Here is a 12,688-nt window from a genome sequence, read left to right as displayed (position 1 = left end):
TATTCTATTATATTATTGTTGCAACTATGTATATAGTACTTACTTTAATCGGAATTACACGGTTAGGGTTTCAAAAACTATGTGTCACCCGATTCGGACCACTATGCATCATGTGTATGTACCATACATGTGACGGTCCGAAATTGTCCCTTTTCTGGATAGCCTCGGAATGACCGATGGAGTGTGGTATTGGTGAGCACCATGATGTGCTCGTAAGGAATTTAGCTGTGTAACCTTATTTTTCTTTGCTGCACCAAACCGGTCATGCAGTGGAGAGCAGCGAGGTTATGCTGCTGAAATTTCGTACGAGCACAACATGGTGGTTGTAAGGAAAATGTACCCCGGGCCATTTGGCTTAATAGATTTTGATGTTTGATGATTAACACAACTTGTGAACTAATGTATTTTCCAAGTGTTTGTGTGTTGTAGTCCACATGATGCAAAGTGGATTGGACTGAGGCTCTGAGGATGCAACACCTCAAAGAAGACATTATAATACCCATATAAGACATTACAAAGTCATATTGAAGACAATTTATATATGCTAAGAGTCCAACACATCAAGAAGTAGAAGTGAGATACAAAGATGCAAAACAAAAGTGAACTTGACAAAGTTGAGAGGAAGGGCTGACTGAATTGGAAGTGTTTCACAAAATCAAATCTACTCAAACTGGTATGGCTTCAACTCTGGGATGTAGAGAATTTCATAAGCTTTCCAAAAAGTACAAGATCATCGAAATCGGAGTTCGGAGCTAAAAGTTACGGCCAAAATACGACAAGCGGACATGGCTGTCTGGTGCACACCGGACCGTCCGGTGCGCCATCTTCGGAAGCTCAAACGGCTACTTTTAACGGCTAGTACACGTGGCATGTCCGGTGCACCACCGGACAGTCCGGTGCACCTGTCCGGTGCGACGCAGAAAGCTGCAGAACTGCTTTCCAACGGCTATATTTGAGTTGGGGCCTATATATACTTCACCCAACCGGCCATTTGGAGGTGTGGGAGCCCAAGCAACATACCAAGGCATATTGTAGACATTTCCAAGTGCTCAAACACCCAAGTGCTTAATAGAATCACTCGGTGATTAGCGTAGGTGCTTTGCGAAGTGCTTAGGTTAGTTAGACCGCTTTAGCGCTTGCTCTAGGTGAACCCTAGATTGTTGAGTGAGTTTAGATAAACCTCACAACCCCTCGGCTCTTGGGTGAGCCATTGTAATTGTACCGAGTGGGGCGAGAGTCTTGCGAGACCGTTGAAAGGGAATTAGGCTTACACCTAGTTCCTAAATAATTTTGGTGGTTGAATTGCCCAACACAAATATTGGACTGACTAGTTTGCTCTAGTGTATAAGTTATACAGGTGCAAAAGGTTCACATCTAGCCAATAAAAAGACCAAGTGTTGGATTCAATGGAGGAGTAAAGGGGCAACCGAGGGCACCCCTGGTCTGGCGCACCGGACTGTCCGGTGTGCCACCGGACAGTGCACAGTACCTGTCCGGTGCACCAGGGGACTCAGACTCAAACTCTTCACCTTCGGGAATTCCAGGGGCGACTCGGCTAAAATTCACCGGACTGTCCGGTGTACACCGGACAGTGTCCGGTGCGCCAAAGGAGGTCGGCCTCAGGAACTCGCCAGCTTCGGGAAAAGCCAACGGCTCGTCCGCTATAAATCACCGGACTGTCCGGTGTGCACCGGACTGTCCGGTGCAACTCCAGGACAACGGTCGTCTCCGCGCCAACGGCTCTCTGCCGCGCATTCAATGCGCCGTCTGCGCGCGCAGAAGTCAGAATCGCCCATGCTGGCACACCGGACATCAAACAGTGCATGTCCGGTGTGCACCGGACACCCAGGCGGGCCCACAAGTCAGAAGCTCCAACGGCTAGAATCCAACGGCAGTGATGACGTGGCAGGGGCACCGGACTGTCCGGTGTGCACCGGACTGTCCGGTGCGCCATCGGGCAGAAGCCTCCAGCCAACGGTCAAGTTTGGTGGTTGGGGCTATAAATACCCCAACCACCCCACCATTCATTGCATCCAAGTTTTCCCACTTCTCAACCTCTTACAAGAGCTAGGCATTCAATTCTAGACACATTCAAAGAGATCAAATCCTCTCCAATTCCACACAAAGCCCTAGTGACTAGAGAGAGTGATTTGCCGTATTCATTTGAGCTCTTGCGCTTGGATCGCATTCTTTCTTTCTCCTTTGCTCTTGTGATCAACACTCAATTGTAACCGAGGCAAGAGGCACCAATTGTGTGGTGGCCCTTGCGGGGAAGTTTTGTTCCCGGATTGATTGAGAAGAAGGAAAGCTCACTCGGTCCGAGGGACCGTTTGAGAGAGGGAAGGGTTGAAAGAGACCCGGCCTTTGTGGCCTCCTCAACGGGGAGTAGGTTTGCAAGAACCGAACCTCGGTAAAACAAATCTCCGTGTTTCATTTGCTTATTCGCTTGGGATTTGTTTTGCGCCCTCTCTTGCGGACTCATTTATTATCACTAACGCTAACCCCGGCTTGTAGTTGTGTTTATATTTGTAAATTTCAGTTTCGCCCTATTCACCCCCCTCTAGGCGACTATCAATTGGTATCAGAACCCGGTGCTTCATTAGAGCCTAACCGCTCGAAGTGATGTCGGGAGATCACGCCAAGAAGGAGATGGAGACCGGCGAAAAGCCCACTACAAGCTACGGGAGCACTTCATCGGAAGAGTCCCGCACCAAAAGGAGGGAGAAGAAGAAGAGCTCCTCCAACAAAGGGAAGGAGAAGAAATCTTCTTCTCACCACAAAGAGAAGAAGGAAAAATCTTCTTCCCACAAGCCGCATCGGAAAGGCGATAAGCACAAGAGGATGAGAAAGGTGGTCTACTACGAGACCGACACTTCATCAACCTCTACCTCCGACTCCGATGCGCCCTCCGTCACTTCTAAGCGCCAAGAGCGCAAGAAGTATAGTAAGATCCCCCTACGCTACCCTCGCATTTCCAAACATACACCTTTACTTTCCGTCCCACTAGGCAAACCACCAACTTTTGATGGTGAAGATTACGCTAGGTGGAGCGATTTAATGCGATTTCATCTAATCTCGCTCCACAAAAGCATATGGGATGTTGTTGAGTTTGGTGCGCAGGTACCATCCGTAGGGGATGAAAACTATGATGAGGATGAGGTGGCCCAAATCGAGCACTTCAACTCTCAAGCCACAACCATACTCCTTGCCTCTCTAAGCAAGGAAGAATACAACAAAGTGCAAGGGTTGAAAAATGCAAAGGAGATTTGGGATGTGCTCAAAACTGCGCACGAGGGAGATGAGCTCACCAAGATCACCAAGCGGGAAACGATCGAGGGGGAGCTCGGTCGGTTCCGGCTTCAAAAAGGGGAGGAGCCACAACACATGTACAACCGGCTCAAGACTTTGGTGAACCAAGTGCGCAACCTCGGGAGCAAGAAGTGGGATGACCACGAAGTGGTAAATGTTATTTTAAGATCTCTCATTTTTCTTAATCCCACTCAAGTTCAATTGATTCGTGGTAATCCTAGATATACTAAAATGACCCCCGAGGAAGTTATCGGGCATTTTGTAAGTTTTGAGTGCATGATAGAAGGCTCGAGGAAAATCAACGAGCTTGGGGACCCATCCGAAGCCCAACCCGTTGCATTCAAGGCAACGGAGGAGAAGAAGGAGGAGGCTACACCAAGTCGACAACCAATCGACGCCTCCAAGCTCGACAATGAGGAAATGGCGCTCGTCATCAAGAGCTTCCGACAAATCCTCAAACAAAGGAGGGGGAAAGACTACAAATCCCGCTCCAAGAAGGTTTGCTACAGGTGTGGTAAGCCCGGTCATTATATTGCTAAATGTCCTATTTCTAGTGACAGTGACCGAGGCGACGACAAGAAGGGGAGAAGAAAGGAGAAGAAAAGATACTACAAGAAGAAGGGCGGCGATGCCCATGTTTGTCGGGAATGGGACTCCGACGAGAGCTCAAGCAACTCCTCCGACGACGAGGACGCCGCCAACATCGCCGTCACCAAGGGACTCCTCTTCCCCAACGTCGGCCACAAGTGCCTCATGGCAAAGGACGGCAAAAAGAAGGTTAAATCTAAATCCTCCACTAAATATGAATCCTCTAGTGATGACAATGCTAGTGATGAGGAAGATAATTTGCGTTCCCTTTTTGCCAACCTTAACATAGCTCAAAAAGAAAAATTGAATGAATTGGTTAGTGCTATTCATGAAAAGGACGACCTTTTGGATTCCCAAGAGGATTGTCTAATTAAAGAAAACAAAAAACATGTTAAGGTTAAAAAGGCTTATGCTCTAGAAGTAGAAAAATGTGAAAAATTATCTAGTGAGCTAAGCACTTGCCGTGAAATAATTGACAACCTTAGGAATGAAAATGCTATTTTAAATGCTAAGGTTGATTCTCATGCTTGTGATGTTTCAATTTTCACTCCTAGAGATAATAATGATGATTTGATTGCTAGGATTGAAGAATTGAACATTTCTCTTACTAGTCTTAGAATTGAGAATGAAAAATTGCTTGCTAAGGCTAAGGATTTTGATGTTTGCAATACTACCATTTCCGACCTTAGAACTAAGAATGATATCTTGCATGCTAAGGTTGTAGAATTAAAATCTTGCAAACCCTCTACATCTACCATTGAGCATGTTTCCATTTGTACTAGATGTAGAGATGTTGATATTAATGCTATTCATGATCACATGGTTTTAATTAAGCAACAAAATGATCATATAGCTAAACTAGATGCTAAAATTGCCGAGCACAACTTAGAAAATGAGAAATTTAAATTTGCTCGTAGCATGCTTTATAATGGGAGACGCCCTGGCATCAAGGATGGCATTGGCTTCCAAAGGGGAGACAATGTCAAACTTAATGCCCCTCCTAAGAACTTGTCTAACTTTGTTAAGGGCAAAGCTCTCATGCCTCAGGATAACGAGGGTTACATTTTATACCCTGCCAGCTATCCTGAGAGCAAAATTAGAAAGATTCATTCTAGGAAGTCTCACTCTGGCCCTAATCATGCTTTCATGTATAAGGGTGAGACATCTAGATCTAGGCAACCAACCCATGCCAAGTTGCCTAGAAAGAAAACCACTAATGCATCAAATGATCATGCCATTTCATTTAAAACTTTTGATGCATCTTATGTGCTTACTAGCAAATCCGGCAAGGTAGTTGCCAAATTTGTTGGGGGCAAACACAAGGGCTCCAAAACTTGTGTTTGGGTACCCAAAGTTCTTGTATCTAATGCCAAAGGACCCAAAACAGTTTGGGTACCTAAAGTCAAGAACTAAATTTGTTTTGTAGGTTTATGCATCCGGGGGCTCAAGTTGGATACTCGACAGCGGGTGCACAAACCACATGACCGGGGAGAAAAGGATGTTCTCCTCATATGAGAAAAACAAAGATCCCCAACGAGCTATCACATTTGGGGATGGAAATCAAGGGTTGGTCAAAGGTTTGGGTAAAATTGCTATTTCACCTGACCATTCCATTTCCAATGTTTTTCTTGTTGATTCATTAGATTACAACTTGCTTTCTGTTTCCCAATTATGTCAAATGGGCTACAACTGTCTTTTTACTGATATAGGTGTCACTGTCTTTAGAAGAAGTGATGATTCAATAGCATTTAAGGGTGTGTTAGAGGGTCAGCTATACTTAGTAGATTTTGATAGAGCTGAGCTCGACACATGTTTAATTGCTAAGACTAACATGGGTTGGCTCTGGCACCGTCGACTAGCCCATGTTGGGATGAAGAATCTTCATAAACTTCTAAAGGGAGAGCACATTTTAGGACTAACCAATGTTCATTTTGAGAAAGACAGGATTTGTAGCGCATGCCAAGCAGGGAAGCAAGTTGGCACTCATCATCCACACAAGAACATAATGACGACTGACAGGCCACTGGAGCTCCTACACATGGATCTATTCGGCCCGATCGCTTACATAAGCATCGGCGGGAGTAAGTACTGTCTAGTTATTGTGGATGATTATTCTCGCTTCACTTGGGTATTCTTTTTACAGGAAAAATCTCAAACCCAAGAAACTTTAAAAGGATTCTTGAGACGAGCTCAAAATGAGTTTGGCTTAAGGATCAAGAAAATAAGAAGCGACAATGGGACGGAGTTCAAGAACTCTCAAATTGAAAGTTTCCTTGAGGAGGAGGGCATCAAGCATGAGTTCTCTTCTCCCTACACGCCACAACAAAATGGTGTAGTGGAGAGGAAGAATCGGACTCTATTGGACATGGCAAGAACCATGCTTGATGAGTACAAGACACCGGACCGGTTTTGGGCCGAAGCAGTCAACACCGCCTGCTACGCCATTAACCGGTTATATCTTCACCGAATCCTCAAGAAGACATCATATGAACTCCTAACCGGTAAAAAGCCCAACATTTCATATTTTAGAGTTTTTGGTAGCAAATGCTTCATTCTTATTAAAAGAGGTAGAAAATCTAAATTTGCTCCTAAAACTGTAGAAGGTTTTTTACTTGGTTATGACTCAAACACAAGGGCATATAGGGTCTTTAACAAGTCCACTGGACTAGTTGAAGTCTCTTGTGACGTTGTGTTTGATGAAACTAACGGCTCTCAAGTAGAGCAAGTTGATCTTGATGAGATAGGTGAAGAACAGGCTCCATGCATCGCGCTAAGGAACATGTCCATCGGGGATGTGTGTCCTAAGGAATCCGAAGAGCCTCCAAGTACACAAGATCAACCATCCTCCTCCATGCACGCATCTCCACCAACTCAAAATGAGGATGAGGCTCAAAATGATGAAGAGCAAAATCAAGAAGACGAGCCACCTCAAGATGATAGCAATGATCAAGGGGGAGATACAAATGATCAAGAAAAGGAGGATGAGGAAGAACCAAGACCGCCACACCCAAGAGTCCACCAAGCAATCCAACGAGATCACCCCGTCGACACCATCCTCGGCGACATTCATAAGGGGGTAACTACTCGATCTCGGGTTGCTCATTTTTGTGAACATTACTCTTTTGTTTCCTCTATTGAGCCACACAGGGTAGAGGAAGCTCTCCAAGATTCGGATTGGGTGGTGGCGATGCAAGAGGAGCTCAACAATTTCACGAGGAATGAGGTCTGGCATTTAGTTCCACGTCCTAACCAAAATGTTGTAGGAACCAAATGGGTCTTCCGCAACAAGCAAGATGAGCATGGTGTGGTGACAAGGAACAAAGCTCGACTCGTAGCCAAAGGGTATTCACAAGTCGAAGGTTTGGACTTCGGTGAAACCTATGCACCCGTAGCTAGGCTTGAGTCAATTCGCATATTATTGGCCTATGCTACTTACCATGGCTTTAAGCTCTATCAAATGGACGTGAAAAGTGCCTTCCTCAACGGACCAATCAAGGAAGAGGTCTATGTTGAGCAACCTCCCGGCTTTGAAGACAGTGTGTATCCTAATCATGTCTATAGGCTCTCTAAGGCGCTTTATGGGCTCAAGCAAGCCCCAAGAGCATGGTATGAATGCCTTAGAGGTTTCCTTATTGCTAATGGCTTCAAAGTCGGCAAGGCCGATCCTACACTCTTTACTAAAACTCTTGAAAATGACTTGTTTGTATGCCAAATTTATGTTGATGATATTATATTTGGGTCTACTAACGAGTCTACATGTGAAGAGTTTAGTAGGATCATGACACAGAAGTTCGAGATGTCGATGATGGGGGAGTTGAAGTATTTTCTAGGATTCCAAGTCAAGCAACTCCAAGAGGGCACCTTCATTAGCCAAACGAAGTACACTCAAGACATTCTTGCTAAGTTTGGGATGAAGGATGCCAAACCCATCAAGACACCCATGGGAACTAATGGGCATCTCGACCTCGACACGGGAGGTAAGTCCGTGGATCAAAAGGTATACCGGTCGATGATTGGATCATTGCTTTATTTATGTGCATCTCGACCGGACATTATGCTTTCCGTGTGCATGTGTGCAAGATTCCAATCCGACCCTAAGGAATCCCACCCTACGGCCGTAAAACGAATCTTGAGATATTTGGCTTATACTCCTAAGTTTGGGCTTTGGTACCCTCGGGGATCTACATTTGATTTGATTGGTTATTCGGATGCCGATTGGGCAGGGTGTAAAATCAATAGGAAGAGCACATCGGGGACTTGCCAGTTCTTGGGAAGATCCTTGGTGTCTTGGGCTTCAAAGAAGCAAAATTCGGTCGCTCTTTCTACCGCCGAAGCCGAATACATTGCCGCAGGCCAGTGTTGCGCGCAATTACTGTGGATGAGGCAAACCCTGCGGGACTACGGTTACAAATTGACCAAAGTCCCTTTGCTATGTGATAATGAGAGTGCAATTAAAATGGCCGACAATCCCGTCGAGCATAGCCGCACTAAGCACATAGCCATTCGGTATCATTTTCTTAGGGATCACCAACAAAAGGGGGATATCGAGATTTCTTACATTAATACTAAAGATCAATTAGCCGATATCTTTACCAAACCACTTGATGAACAATCTTTTACCAGACTTAGGCATGAGCTCAATATTCTTGATTCTAGGAATTTCTTTTGCTAAGCTTGCACACATAGCTCTTTTGAATACCTTTGATCATATCTCTTTTATATGCTATGACTAATGTGTTTTCAAGTTTATTTCAAACCAAGTCATAGGTATATTGAAAGGGAATTGGAGTCTTCGGCGAAGACAAAGGCTTCCACTCCGTAACTCATACTTCGCCATCACTCCGAGCAACTCTCTCGTCTTTGGGGGAGAAATGAGCATCAAGGAAAAGGACTTCATCCTTGGGGGAGAGAGTAAAAGCTCAAACGCAAAAGGAACTTCGTCTTTGGTATAATCTTAACTCACTTATTTATGACCAAAGGGGAAGTTTGCACTTAAAGGGCTCTAATGATTCCGTTTTTGGCGATTCATGCCAAAAAGGGGGAGAAATGAGCCCAAAGCAAAAGGACCGCACCACCACCAATTTCAAAAACTTAGTATTTTCAAAGAAGTATTTATCAATTGGTATCCTATTGTGTTCAAAGGGGGAGCAAGTAGCATTTCAAAATAATATACCAAAACCCTCTTGAACACTAAGAGGTGGATCTCTTTTAGGGGGAGTTTTGTTTAGTCAAAGGAAAAGCATTTGAAACAGGGGGAGAAAATTTCAAATCTTGAAAATGCTTTACAAACTCTTATTCATTTACCTTTGACTATTTGCAAAAGAACTTTGAAAAGGATTTACAAAAGAATTTGCAAAAACAAAACTCGTGGTGCAAACGTGGTCCAAAATGTTATATAAGAAAGAAACATTCCTTGCATATCTTGTAAGTAGTTATATTGGCTCAATTCCAAGTAACCTTTGCACTTACATTATGTAAACTAGTTCAATTATGCACTTCTATATTTGCTTTGGTTTGTGTTGGCATCAATCACCAAAAAGGGGGAGATTGAAAGGGAATTAGGCTTACACCTAGTTCCTAAATAATTTTGGTGGTTGAATTGCCCAACACAAATATTGGACTGACTAGTTTGCTCTAGTGTATAAGTTATACAGGTGCAAAAGGTTCACATCTAGCCAATAAAAAGACCAAGTGTTGGATTCAATGGAGGAGTAAAGGGGCAACCGAGGGCACCCCTGGTCTGGCGCACCGGACTGTCCGGTGTGCCACCGGACAGTGCACAGTACCTGTCCGGTGCACCAGGGGACTCAGACTCAAACTCTTCACCTTCGGGAATTCCAGGGGCGACTCGGCTAAAATTCACCGGACTGTCCGGTGTACACCGGACAGTGTCCGGTGCGCCAAAGGAGGTCGGCCTCAGGAACTCGCCAGCTTCGGGAAAAGCCAACGGCTCGTCCGCTATAAATCACCGGACTGTCCGGTGTGCACCGGACTGTCCGGTGCAACTCCAGGACAACGGTCGTCTCCGCGCCAACGGCTCTCTGCCGCGCATTCAATGCGCCGTCTGCGCGCGCAGAAGTCAGAATCGCCCATGCTGGCACACCGGACATCAAACAGTGCATGTCCGGTGTGCACCGGACACCCAGGCGGGCCCACAAGTCAGAAGCTCCAACGGCTAGAATCCAACGGCAGTGATGACGTGGCAGGGGCACCGGACTGTCCGGTGTGCACCGGACTGTCCGGTGCGCCATCGAGCAGAAGCCTCCAGCCAACGGTCAAGTTTGGTGGTTGGGGCTATAAATACCCCAACCACCCCACCATTCATTGCATCCAAGTTTTCCCACTTCTCAACCTCTTACAAGAGCTAGGCATTCAATTCTAGACACATTCAAAGAGATCAAATCCTCTCCAATTCCACACAAAGCCCTAGTGACTAGAGAGAGTGATTTGCCGTATTCATTTGAGCTCTTGCGCTTGGATCGCATTCTTTCTTTCTCCTTTGCTCTTGTGATCAACACTCAATTGTAACCGAGGCAAGAGGCACCAATTGTGTGGTGGCCCTTGCGGGGAAGTTTTGTTCCCGGATTGATTGAGAAGAAGGAAAGCTCACTCGGTCCGAGGGACCGTTTGAGAGAGGGAAGGGTTGAAAGAGACCCGGCCTTTGTGGCCTCCTCAACGGGGAGTAGGTTTGCAAGAACCGAACCTCGGTAAAACAAATCTCCGTGTTTCATTTGCTTATTCGCTTGGGATTTGTTTTGCGCCCTCTCTTGCGGACTCATTTATTATCACTAACGCTAACCCCGGCTTGTAGTTGTGTTTATATTTGTAAATTTCAGTTTCGCCCTATTCACCCCCCCCTCTAGGCGACTATCAACCGTGACAACCGCGTTTGTGTCACGGCCGCCACCGTGTACCGGAGGGAACGAGGCCCGCAGCGTTTCGGCCGGAAGCTCGATAGTGGAGACGGCGGGGAGCGTCCGAGAGGAGCCGGAAGCGGAGCACCACTTGCGTGTGGAGAAGGCCCGCGGCTCTCTACGGAGTTACTCGACCGAGGTGCTTGGCCCTCGCGTGGGCTTCCCTTCGCGTAGGGGCACCAACGAGGATTAGTCGGGACCTTGCACGGTTCCGGATACCTCGATAAAAATACCGGCGTCATCCACGAGAGTTTGCTTCTCTACTTTGCTCTTTAAGTTTCCGCATTAATACTAAGCATTTAAGTTTCAATCTTGTATTCATACATATCTAGTGTAGATTGAAACTTAGCCTTTGCGGTAGAGATAGCAACACTTAGACAAAACCTAGTTTGCACATTCTAGTTTGACTATTTGCATAGGTTTTGCTCTAGAGATTTAATTGTGGCCTAGTTTAGCAAAAGTTTTAGAAGTCCTAATTCACCCCCCCTCTTAGGCGTCACCCGTTTCCTACAGTGGTCATGAATACCACACTCTACTGGTCATCCTTGGGTGGGTATAGGCCATATTGCACGTAATTGTCCAGATGGAATAGACAATAACTTCAAAGCAAGGAGAGATGAATTGAACTTTAGGGAAAATGGCAACTGAGGTAGAGTAGATTTGGGTCACCCTCGAGAAGGCAACCAAAATTTCATATTAATCCATTGGACCAAACAAATCATAGAGTTCAAGATGGTAGGAAGCAATTTGCTGAGAGGAATATGAGAATGCATAGGCTGAGAGACAGCAGAAGACATGCCCACTACAGTGAAAACATGCCACAAACAAACAAGAAAAGACACTAGAGAAGCAGATCTGAAAGATCACAGGGTTCATCGCCCTCTACAGAACCTTCAAGGCACTCTCAACATGCTAATGTTGAGAGATCTCATTCCAACAAGACTTCCTATGATTCAAGATCTAAATCCCCGGATCCCGACCTCTATTTAAAGCACATTCTCCATCTTATTCATGTTTAATGTGTAGTGAGTTGCAGTCTGTTCCAAGCAGTAAGTGTCATCTCTTGTAGAAATGAATAGAACCTAGTAACTGAGGCACTTGAGTGGGTTTAGTTCGTAGTCTTTTTCAGACTTTTAGACGAAGTGTTAGAGAACATGACAACCAAAGTCGTCAAAGCTTGAGAAAGTTTGAATATGGGTATGAGTATGGGTAAGTTGCTGGAGATAGTCTTAGGGACCTATCAAGATCTCCTTCAACCTGTTTCAGTTGTGGTGTTGCTGGCCATATTGCACGTAATTGTCCTCATGGAATAAACAATAACTTCAAAGCAAGGGGAGATGAATTGAAATTTAGGGAAAAATTGCAGCTGAGGCAGAGGAGATTTGGGTCACCCTTGAGGAGGCAACCAGAATTTCATATTAATCCATTAGACCAATCAAATCATAGAGTTAAAGATGGTAGGAAGCAATTTGCTGAGAGGAATATGGGAATGCCTAGGCTGATAGATAGCAGGAGACATGCCCACTACAGTGAAAACATGCCACAAACAAACAAGGAAAGACACAAGAGAAGCACATATGAAAGATCACAGGTTCATCGCCCTATACAGAACCTTCAAGGCACTCTCAACATGCTAATGTTAAGATATCTCATTCTAACATGACTTATTCATGTTAAATGTGTAGTGAGTTGCAGTTTGTTCCAATCAGTAAGTGTTCATCTCTTGTAGAAATGCATAGAACATAGTAACTGAGGCACTTCAGTGGGTTTAGTTTGTAGTATTTTTCAGACTTTTAGATAAAGTGTTAGAGAACATGACAACCAAAGTCATCAAAGCTTGAGAAAGTTTTAGTTTCTGATTAACTGATGGGTTACCA

Source organism: Zea mays, chromosome 2 (assembly GCF_902167145.1).
Source record: "Zea mays cultivar B73 chromosome 2, Zm-B73-REFERENCE-NAM-5.0, whole genome shotgun sequence".
In the NCBI taxonomy this organism is placed as follows: Eukaryota; Viridiplantae; Streptophyta; class Magnoliopsida; order Poales; family Poaceae; genus Zea; species Zea mays.
This window is presented reverse-complemented; position numbering follows the sequence as displayed.